General features: G+C 40.2%; 1 long non-coding RNA gene across 1 annotated transcript; it reads left to right on the top strand.

Moving 5' to 3' along the window:
* The first annotated feature begins 9,476 nt into the window (after window positions 1–9,476).
* On the top strand, window positions 9,477–10,697 carry LOC141623939 (uncharacterized). Its single transcript, XR_012533738.1, has 3 exons — window positions 9,477–9,782; window positions 9,885–9,960; window positions 10,326–10,697. It is a non-coding gene; the product is annotated as an uncharacterized LOC141623939 (long non-coding RNA).
* The last annotated feature ends 1,584 nt before the right edge of the window (window positions 10,698–12,281 follow it).

Genomic DNA, 12,281 nt, shown 5'->3' with positions numbered 1-12,281 from the left:
TTGTTTTCATCTTTATCATGAGTAGCTAATTCTTTAGTGCTAGGATGTAGGCGATTTATGGCATAGGCGGCATTAGATTAGGGAAGGCTGTTTCGCGTGTTGGTCGATCGACTGACCTTATCAGTCGATCGACTGACCTCGTAGGGTTTTATATTCGTTTTAATTGCTTTAATCTTGTATTTGACGAGTTGAATGCATGCGACTAGTTAGATACCTATTTCGTGACTGACCCGTTAGATCGAAAGGTAGGGGAGGTTATTAGACCATCAATTAAATCGACTAAACTGTGCTAAGATCGAAAGATAGGTATAGTTTAGACCGTTAGTCACTTTTCAGGACGAAAGTTAGTATTAGTGACATTAGGGACCTATGGCGAGATCGAGAGATGCTATTTGTTAAGAGTGGACCGAGAGGACCTCTTTATTTCCGCGCTTACTTACTGTTTTGATTCAAACCGACTTAGTTTGCTGCCGCCGAAGCTATAATGACCCGACCATTCTAGTACCCTTCTTTTATCTGTTTAAATCATTTATTTAGTTTACTGTCTTTATTTACTATTAGCTGTAGACCAATTCAATTCAACCCCCACATTAGTTACCTCAGACTGAACATAAATCAATTAAAGTTTACAACTGCCTCCTTGTGGTTCGACCCTGTTACCACTAGCCTAGGTTAGTCTTAATAGAAGATTATAAATTTTATCTTTGGTACTCACAACGACGGGTATCAAATTTTGGCGCCGTTGCCGGGGAGGCAATAGTCCTAACTTTAGTTGTTTTATTTTTAGTCTTTCTTAGTTTAAGGGACACCCGTTCCTTAAACTTTTCTTATATTTTTTTTGTAGTTTCTTCTTATGCGCAGGTCACAGGGTGGAGAATTAGTACCGTTGAACCCTGAGCTTGAAAGATCCTTGCGCGAGTTGAGGCGAACACAAAGAGTATTACCGACAGAGGAAGAGCTGAGTACTCTGTCAAGCTATTACGAGAACGATCTGTTCGAAGAAGACCCACAGTCTTCACCCGTTTCCACTTCTTCAGCCAGACGATTACTTCTCCGGAAATTCCGGTCATGGCCGAGGAAGCAAGTATAGCTAGTTTTTCGAGCCGACAATCGATAACTTATATAAGGGTTCGAATTACGGAGATGCCGGGAAGTTCGAACCAAAGCTCCGCCTACATTACTATGGTCGAGAGAAATCGGTTTGGGGAGCTGCAAATGAAGATGCAGCTAAACACATGGAGACCTTTATTGACTACTGCTGCTCCATTCCCCCACCAGCTGGCGTGACCCAGGATCAAATCAAGGAGACCATGTTCATCTTGTCCCTACGTGATGCTGCAAGGGAGTGGTATAGAGATTTGGACCGGACCGCTCAGGGGATCACTGATTGGAACACATTGGCATTAGCGTTCTACAAGAAGTACTTCTCTGCTTCAAGGACGATCGCTATTAGAGCTCAAATCACGGGCTTTAAACAAGGGCCAGATGAGAATTTCCACGAGGCATGGGTCCGATTCAAGAAGTTGGTGCGAACCATACCGCACCATGGGTTTGAAAAGTGGAGCTTGTGCAACCATTTCTACAATGGGTTGTACGACGATCAGAGGGCCATTTTGGATGCTGCTACCAATGGAAGATTCGCTGAAAATCTGGGAGCAACCAAGGGGTGGAAGATCATTGACGATCTAGCTACCCACAAGGCCGAATATGGGAATTCGAGAGCGAACCGAGAGGAGAGCCGCTGCTGAATCCTCTTCTTTCTGCACTTGAGGCTCTCACCGCGAGATTTGACAAGTATGAGCTAGGAGGAGCTTCTAAGGGTGGGATATACCAAGTCAATGCTGTGTCAGACGGTCCCTTCGTCTGTGAAAGGTGTGGAGTTGAGGGCCATGTCTCGAAAAAATGCCCTAGTCCATTTGAATCTTGTGCTGCCTTTCAATACTATAGGCAGACAAACACCTACTACGAGCCAAGCCACCCAAACTTGAGTTGGAGGAGCCAAAATGTCCAAAATCCAACCCAACATCCGCCGCAGCAACAACCCTATGTCCCCCCTCATCAAAAGCAACAACAATACCAGAAACCTCCTTAGGTGCCGCAACAACAACAATCACAGAATTCTGAGTTCTCCGAGCTTAAGAATCTGTTGCTAAAGGAGTCCCAAGCAAGAGAGGCCGGGATGAAGTTACTTGAGAGCCAAATTGCTCAACTGGCTAGTAAAAGTAACACTCGAGCTCCCGGACACCTACCCACTCAACCCGAACAAAAGGAGACCCTAAATGCCATCACTTTGAGGAGCGGGTCCACCCTTGATGGTCCTGCAATGGTTGAGGATGCTTTGTTGAAAAGATGAGCCGGAAACAAGTCAAGAGAAAGCTTCAACGAACAAATCAAAGAAAAAGACGTCGCCAGGCAATTCGATCGATCGATCGAAGTACCTAGTCGATCGACCCGACTCACGGGTTACGGGAGCTTCGAATCGCATCTCGGTCGATCGGCGAGGACACGATGGTCGATCGGCCGAGATCGGCTGCCGATCTTTGAAGAATTTCGTCCTTTAATGCCAAATAATCTACGAGACCACTTGTTTCGGGGAACCACCATCCCGAAAATTTTGAGGGGCGGACCCGAGTCTTGATGGGTCGGTCCCGGCTCCGAAGTTCGATCCAATGACGGTCAATGGTTCTCATTTGAGACGGTCCGAGGAGGGGTCTAGCTTCAACAAAGAAAAGGTGACGGACTTTCAACCTAAGTCCAAGGATACCGGCACACGCGACTTAGAGGAGAGGGCTAAGGTACTCCTTACGACCCAATATCCGGAGAGACTCGTGCCGACGAAGGAACGGGTATCTTTTAGTAAATTTGAGAAAGTTATTCGTAGCTTGAATGTTCGGTACCCTTCCTTGAGTTAATTAACCAAGTGCCGGATATACTAAATTTATGAAACGATTTGTTGTCAAAGAAAAAATCTCTTGAACATGTTCACATTGTTGCGTTAACTAAAGAGTCTTGCTCCTACTTGTCTCACACTGCGCCCCATAAGTTAGAAGACCCGGCGGTTTTTCGGTTCCTTGTAGCATAGGTACCTTTTCTATCGAAAAGGCATTATGTGACTTAGGAGCTAGCATAAGTGTCATGCCCTTGAGTCTAGCTAGGAAGCTTAAGTTGACCAGGTTTGCAACAACTGAGATGACAGTTCAGATGGCTGACCGATCTGCGGTCGAGCCTATAGGAGTCCTAGAGGACATACCCGTCCGGATAGGGAAGTTTTTCTTCCCTGTTGACTTTGTTGTCCTTGACATGCCCGAGGATGACCATATTCCCATCATTTTGGGTAGGCCATTTCTGCACACTTCTGGTGCGATTATAGATGTCGGTCTAGGAACCTTGACTTTCAAAGTGGGAAAGCACTCTATTGTCTTTGCCCAACCGGCTAAGAAAAAGGATCCCATGTGGCCCGTAACTTGTAATACGGTTTACGAAAAGAAATCGTACTTTGTACTTCCCGATATGCCTACTTCTATTCTGTTGTAACCCCTCCGCCCCAGGACACGGAGCAAACCGGAGGAAGATTTGTCTGCATTTCTAATAATGCGGGAGCTGGTTTGGGAAGAGCAAGCTGCAAGTTATTCCAGCCGCGAGAGAACCTATCACTCAAAGAGGAGGTCTTGGATGCCTAAGCTATGGGACCGATGAGGAAGTGGAAGGTGAGCCAGCCAAGGTGAGATGGTCTGATTTGGAGTCTGACGATCCCAAGGAAGTCCTTGATTGGGGAGGTGACGAAGGCGATCACCGAGTTTCTCCGACTGTTGAAGCTAAGAAGGGTGCAGCTGATGAGATGAGCACCATTGAGGCTACCTCTAGTAGCCAGAAGCCGACGAAGTGGGCCATACCGTGGTCCGTCTTGATCAAGTACTAGTTGATCAATCTCGTTACGAACTTCTCTTTATTTGCTTTGTTAAGACAATTTCATTGCTTTTGTGTGCGCGAAACTTCGCTTTTACTCTTTTTGCTTAGGATTTTTAAATACTTTAGATTTCGTTCTGGGTTTTGCGCAATTTTGGCGCGTACTTTTGTGCATTTGCAGGCATTTAGAGCTTGTTAGCTCAAATCATTGAGCAATTACGAAGAAATAAGACGCTGCAGCAGTATTTTCAGTCGATCGACTGGCACCATTGGTCGATCGACTGAATTGCAGGTTTACAGAAGCTACTGTTCACGTCCACCTGGTCGATCGACTGATCTCAGTGGTCGATCGACCACTGTTGCCGCTATATTCGTTCACGACCTCTCCCCTGCTGTGTTTGGTCGATATGCGGACCTAAGGGAGTCTTCTACTCCACTTTATTTTCCGTCGAATTATCTATTTCTTCTATTGTCTCACTTGTGCACAATTTTTACGCTTCAAAATTGTTTTCTTCGGTCTTATGCATGGTTTTTAACTGTCTTTTCAGGTCCTTATTGGTAGCACTGCTGGCTACTGAAACCTCCTAGCTCACGCTGGTTTGGGGAGGTTTCCTTTGCTGCGCTTAAAGTCTTGTGAGTTCCATATCTTTCCTTTGTATCTTGCTTATTTATTTTCTCGCAATTTCCCGCTTCTCTTTTCTTCACTATATGATTTTGCACAATGGGGACATTGTGCGATTTGGTTTGGGGAAGGGTTTTGCGTCGCATATCATTTGCTTGCATTCACGTTTATATTATGTTTTTGCATTGTTGTTTCTTTATTCATATTTACACAAAATTCAAAAAAAAAATTGATAAAATTTCAAAATTTCAAAAAATGCACGTTTATTTTAGCATATAGGTCGAGTCGGAACGGTAGTATTTCTATGATGATTTTGCATTTTGCACCTGTTTCGCCTGAGCCTTGCTAGATTAACATGTTATTAGTAGAATCGTAAATGCATATCTACGAGTTTTCGTTACATTCTTGCTGAACTTGAGACTTGACTTAGAAAATTGGCAACCTACATCATATTTCTGAGTTTTAGAGCCTATAACTGGTGACATTCATGACCAGTTCATTTAGGAATGTGAGTAGTACTCCTTATGAGACATGTTTCCTTAATTTGCATAATTATGAATTTGATCTACTTAATACCTGTATGCATTCGGGTTGTGGTTTGTTGACACATGTGGTAGAGGTTTCCCTTTTCTCATTTTACCCATAAGCTTCACACTGCCAAAAATATCCTTTTTGTCCCATTTACTACATCCTACATTTAGCTGCCCCTTGTCAAGCTAGTAGTCTGTGTTTTCGGGATTGTCACTACGTTTTTGGTAGCATTTGCTCTTATGAGATTTTGTTGGGAGAATGAAAAGGAGGAAAGAAAAAAGTACAAAAAAAAGGAAGGAAAGAAACAAAAGAAATCGAAAGAAAAAAATGAAAAAATGATTCGAAAAGAAAAAAAAAAAAGAGTTCTGTACTGTTCATGCAGTCGATCGACTCGACCTTTTGGTCGATCGACTGAGGTTCGAAAGAAAGAGAAAGAGATCAATTCGCATAATTTAATCCTTATCTTTTGGCGATTTTTGCTCCCATGTTTCATTTATATCCTATGGGGAGTTTATTGATTTGATAGTTTGGAGATTGTGAGTTTTGTGCTTGCTATAGCACCGTTTCGTTTGTTTATGAGCAAGAAGTTGGATGTTGCCACTTGGTCCCGTTTTGGTACTAGCTTGATCACCTGTACCTCCACTTTACCATAAAATGTTTTGCCTCTTCTTACCCATACCTCACATATCCCATATATACCTCGGCATGTGTCATTGGTTATCTGTTCGGTTGGAATGCGTATGTACGGTCATAGAGGTCATTTTCATATTTTATTGCTGGCATGTTTTCATAGGTCGTAGTTAGGTGAGAGTCACTACAAAATTAATTCTTTCTATCTTACATATATTCACCTGTACTTATTGAGTGATTTGAGCGACCCGTGAGAGTCCAATTTGATAAGTCTCTATAGTCAAAGGTGCAGCGATCTTTAACGACTTTATAACTCGTTTGCATGATTCACATTACTAATTGATTGTTGGTTGTGCATTAAATCGGTTTAGGCTTAACAGTTGCATTTCGCTCTGAGATTGAACTCGTTCCATTAGGTCATTAGATCGAGTCTAGTTCTTGCTTGGGGACAAGCAAGGGTTTGGTTTGGGGAAGTTTGATGCGTGTTATTTATATGATGTTTTACATCCCATTTTACACGCATTTCAGAGCTCATTCTTGTAGTTTATGCTACATTTTTCCCTATTTCCGTCTACTTCCGTATTTTGTACATTATTGCAGAAATGTGAAGAATTCAACGGGAAATCAGGCCAAATCCGCCCCCGAGTAATCTGCATTGCAAATGACGTAAAGGAATCACTCAAGGAACGAGCTTGGTGCGCAATCCAAGGCCCAAAAGACAAGTCCACGTATTTTAAGAAGTCAATTAGCAGCTCAGTCAGTCGATCGACCAATGCTCGGGTTCCAGAAGCTCTTTTTCTTTGAGGAAGCGATCGATCGACCAGATACTATCGATCGACCGATTTCGATTGCGAGCGTGAATTGAAAGACCGTGAATCTTGAAGCCCGTGAAGTTTAGGTTTAGGAAATAAGATGTTGCGTTGATTTCTATATAACGTAACATAAAACCATCAGTTTAGATATCAAGTTTTTATCTAAGTTTCTATCACAATACAGTACTTTCAGTTTTAGTTTATTTTCGAGTAACTAGGGTTTGGGATATCGATTTTAGCATTGGAATTCTACCTTTGTTCTCAATCTTTCCCTTAAATCTCGGTATTCATTCTGCTCTAGTTTCAGTTTGTTGTTTTACTTTCATTATTAGTATAGAATTGATAGCTAGTGTCCCGAAAGCCAATTATCGTTTTGTCATTATTGTTATTTACCTTAAGCATGAATTCAGTGATTGTTATGAGTTTTATTGTTGTTTTCATCTTTATCATGAGTAGCTAATTCTTTAGTGCTAGGATGTAGGCGATTTATGGCATAGGCGGCATTAGATTAGGGAAGGCTGTTTCGTGTGTTGGTCGATCGACTGACCTTATCAGTCGATCGACTGACCTCGTAGGGTTTTATATTCGTTTTAACTGCTTTAATCTTGTATTTGACGAGTTGAATGCATGCGACCAGTTAGATACCTATTTCGTGACTGACCCGTTAGATCGAAAGGTAGGGGAGGTTATTAGACCATCAATTAAATCGACTAAACTGTGCTAAGATCGAAAGATAGGTATAGTTTAGACCGTTAGTCACTTTTCAGGACGAAAGTTAGTATTAGTGACATTAGGGACCTATGGCGAGATCGAGAGATGCTATTTGTTAAGAGTGGACCGAGAGGACCTCTTTATTTCCCGCCTTACCTGTGTTTGATTCAGACCGACTTAGTTTGCTGCCGCCGAAGCTATAATGACCCGACCATCCTAGTACCCTTCTTTTATCTGTTTAAATCATTTATTTAGTTTACTGTCTTTATTTACTATTAGCTGTAGACCAATTCAATTCAACCCCCACATTAGTTACCTCGGATCGAACATAAATCAATTAAAGTTTACAACTGCCTCCTTGTGGTTCGACCCTGTTACCACTAGCCTAGGTTAGTCTTAATAGGAGATTATAAATTTTATCTTTGGTACTCACAACGACGGGTATCAGCCCCTATGCCACCAGATCCAGGCCAGCAACCTCCGAGGCTCCCACCAACTTGTTTTGTCACCAAACTTGCTTCATTTTTACCAAAACTCCAAAAATTATGACCGATGATAGAATTAAGAGTCCCGATTTCAGAAAAACTTGCTCTTCTTTACCTGAACACCATCGCCAGATCCGACACTCTCCCTAACCACCAACGTTCTGGCGATGGAAGGCAACGAAAACACCACTCAATCGCACCCCTAACAGAGATATTCCCAGCCGTTCAAGCTCGATTCTTCGCCATAACCGTCGGCACCTTCTCTGACTTTTTCCAATTTTTTAACAAAAGAAGTCAGATCTATGGAAAATAGAAGAAGAATTAAAAAAAACAACTCAACAATCATCAATATTTCACAAGGATTGCAATTATTTGATTAGTTTTTCGAAATTCTAATTCATATTCAGTTGATCTGTGTTTCGAAATTTTGAAAACCAAAGAAAAAATCATGAGAACGGAGGCTGGTGGCCGAGCTCCGTTAGATGTGGGCCCTCACACGCACCACGCACAAGTTATTCATCGTCTCCCACTTCTTTTTCGATATCCACACGGCACTATGTCTACCGTTTATTCAAATCTATCCCCGAAAACAGTGCCGACATTGGGTCCTGCGAATTTACAGCGCTTTCTAGGTGTGGATAGTGACGGCAGAGGTGTTGCCGGAGCTATCTCTGGTGCCGTCATTAGTTGGATGGAAGTGTTTTGTTCTGGGATCAGGAGATGAGTGATAGAGGGAGAGGGTGAGTGATATTAGGATTACGGGGTACTGTAAGTGTAGAGCTTTGTTTAAGGGAGTGTGTAATATTGCCCGTCGATTAGTTTGATCTAATGGTCTGTGTTTAGTTCGTACGGTTCGCACCGTAATTTAGTTCGTACGGGATCCTGATTATATATATATATATATATATATATATATATATATATATATAGAATTAGGATCACATGAGTCCACCCTATCTTTTTGAGTCCGTGAGTCCAGCGAAACAATATCACAAGTTATACTAAACAATATCACGCGTCATATTAAACAATATCACTCTTCTTTGAACCCGTTCGCCTCCTGTTATTAACTTCTTTTCTCATACTTTTTCTTACACCCATCAGTGCTAGGGTCGGAGCTCCAACAAATACCATCATCCTCACGCACTTTCCCGCCGGTGAGTCAATTTTGGCGGCGTGTTCGTCGGAGTTATTGCATATTACTTCTTTTATATTTTTTCCTCTCTTGTTCTCTTCTTTATATTCGCCTATTTCCTTCATCGCCGGCGATGAGACCCCTAATTTAACAGCGGCGGCGTTGTTCTTTGATGGAGGTTAATGGAAGAAGGATCGTTGATTGTATGTTAGTGAAGGGTGGTAGTGATGGTCGTGAGACAGACTTGTGCGCCGTGGTGGTGGTTGTTGTGGAGGTGAACGTGTGGTGGTGGGTCGTGGGTGGTGGTTGTTGGGGAGGTGAAGGGGTGGTGGTCGGCCATGGGTGGTTGCCGTCGACGATTAGTGTCACTGACTATAGTTTTAAGCCTTCTTTTTACTGTTTTCGTTGTATATTTTGCGTGATATTGGGTAGTATAAGCAGTGATATTGTTTCGTGTAGTGTTTGATATTCTTGTGTATAGGCTGTGATACATAAGTGGACTCACGGGACTCAAATATTTAGGTGGACTCACCGGATCTTACCTATATATATATATATATATATATAGGGGCGGAATTCTGTGCGAACTAGAGTTCAGTACGAATCGTAGAACTAACTTAAAATAGTCAGACTAATTAATAAGAAAAGTTAAACTTATATCTCAACACATTATATCCCGTCACTTTCAAGTTTCAAGCACCCATCTGCCATCTCACTCTATCTCCACACATCATACTCCCGCCGCCGACCATCGGAGCTCCGGCTACACCTCATCACCGCCAACTCCTCATCAACACCGGCGGCGCACTTTTGTTCGAACACCATTTAAACTCTCTCTATCCCATCCACGCACCAAAATTAGGCGTCGCCGACCACCGTCCCGGAGCTCCGTTTATCACTTAAATTCCATAGCGAGCCGCTTCGGTTAAATTTTGTACATAAAATCGTTGGTATCTTCCTTTTTTTTATAGGCACATGGCAGCCAAGATCTCGACTTATTTTAGTTTTCGAGTTTAATTAACCATGATGGTTTTATTTGTTTTGGTATACAGACTTATGTACTCAAAGTGAATATACATTGTGATGGATGCAAACACAAAGTCAAGAAAGTCCTACACAAAATCGATGGTATCTTCCTTTTTTTTCCTCTTTTCAATATTTCTTTTACTTTTTTTTCCCTTGAATAAATAGACTGAATCTTTATTCTCTCCTTGTTATTCAATCCACCACTTAAACCAAAATTAATTTACACTCTTCATAAACAAATTAATATGGTTTTTCCCATTTTCATGAATTTATTTACTAAATCATTACCCCGGTGCCTCAATGTTTCATGCAAATAACACTACAAGGGATGCTATTTTTATGTTTTAAATGACCCGTAATGAAAATTGTGTCGGTGTCGGATAAATAACTGTTTGACACTGATTTAAATGGACAAAATAACGTTAATAATTGTTGAAAGTGATTTGATTTGGTTTAATATGAAACAGGAGTATATAAATTAAGCATAGACGCAGAAGCAGGTGTCATTAATGGTGGGATGTGGATTTGTCATTTAGATCTCGACTTGGCCGTACAAAACCATATCTTGGCCGTCGGCGTATTAATGTAGATCTGGCATTTAGATCTCGGCTTTGGTATCGACGACGACGATCTGGTGTCATTAATGGTGGGATGTGAACTTATCGGAGTTGGTTGATACGGGTGGCTCATGGGTGGCTCATTAGGCCCACCGTCGGCGTATTCTTGAATGGCACATTACGATTTATCCAAACCTATTCATGGATGCAGCAGGTGTTCTTAGTTGGAAATCTTGGATAATATATAATATAATGAGTTGATTCTTCACTCATGTTTCTTCACTCATATTTCAAGTGGTTGGTGGTCTGGTGGACTCAAGTTTCCACAGGAAATGATTTTATGGGCCAGACTATAATTATGTACGATTATTTTTGTTTGTTATATATCCAGAGATTAACCCATGTACTTGGCCTAATAATCTAACGTACATAAGGGCGACACAAATACAAAACTTAGAAATTCATAATATATAGTTCAAATAACGTAATAAACGACATTAAATATAATTGACTTATCATTACTTAAAAAGTGTATCTAACTATCTAAAAGTATGTATCTAGTAATTTAAAAGAGTGAATCTATCTAGTTAGTTAGAGATGTGTATCTAGCAACTTAAAAGAATGTATTTAGCTAGTTAAAGGTAAGTATCTAGCAAATTAAAGGAGTGTATCTAGCTAGCTAGAGAAATGTATCTAGAAACTTAAAGGAATGTATCTAGTTAGTTAAAGGTAAGTATCTAGGAATTTAAAGGCATGTATCTAGCTATCTAGAGGTATGTATCTAGCAACCTAAAGAAATATATCTAGCTAACTAGAGGTATGTATATAGGAACTTAAAGGAGTGTATCTATCTAGCTAGCTAAAAGTATGTATCTAGCAATTTAGAGGAGTGTATCTAGCTAGTTAAAGATAAGTATATAGCAACTTAAAAGGGTGTATCTAGCTAGCTAGAGGTATGTATCTAGCAAGTTAAAAGAGTGTATCTAGCTAGATAGAGATATGTATCTAGTAACTTAAATGAGTGTATCTAGAATGTAAAAAGGTTTGTATCTAACAACTTGATGAGATCAAACGAGGGGGACGGGTATCCTAAATTAAAGACGAGAAAAGGATTAGGGTAGGATTAAGCGACATAGAAAGCATACACGACCAATTAGGCAACCATAAGCACTTCATTTAACAAAACTCTTCCTCACTCATTTCTTTACCTTTAAATACCCCTTTAACCTCCCGTTCAAACAGAAAATAACTTTTAATATGGAGTAATTTGAAACGCTCTAAGATTAACTTCAACTATTATTGTTAGATTGCCGTTGAATGAAATCCTGAGCGTTAAGAATTGAAATTTCGTAATAACATTGAATATCAAGTAAGTTGTTTTAATAATTTAATTTAAATGCAATTACATATTTTGTCAAGACTTAAGAGTATAGACTAACGAAATGGGAGGGCGAGAGAGGTTCTAACAAATAAACATATCAAATTATTAATATTGGGACACAAGTTAATATATATATATATATATATATATATATATATATATATATATATATATATATATATATATATATATATATATATATATATATATATATATATATATATATATATATATATATATTAAATCCTCTTCTTTGAATGTAAGGTAGACTTTTTTTCGATAACATATGCACAAGTTAATATTGTTAGATACACAAGTTAATACTCCCAAATACACAAATTAACTTGTGTATCTAGAATAATATTACATAAAATTGACAGAGCATGAAGAAGGCGAGGCTATTCTGGATATCAGCAGCAGCCCCACTAACAACGGTGATCTAATCAACGCTTTTAGTATTTTGTCTGAAATCCAATAATAAGGAC

This window comes from Silene latifolia, chromosome X, assembly GCF_048544455.1.
Source record: "Silene latifolia isolate original U9 population chromosome X, ASM4854445v1, whole genome shotgun sequence".
In the NCBI taxonomy this organism is placed as follows: domain Eukaryota; kingdom Viridiplantae; phylum Streptophyta; class Magnoliopsida; order Caryophyllales; family Caryophyllaceae; genus Silene; species Silene latifolia.
The sequence above is the reverse complement of the archived record's forward strand: the minus strand, read 5'-3'. Positions and strand labels throughout refer to the sequence as shown.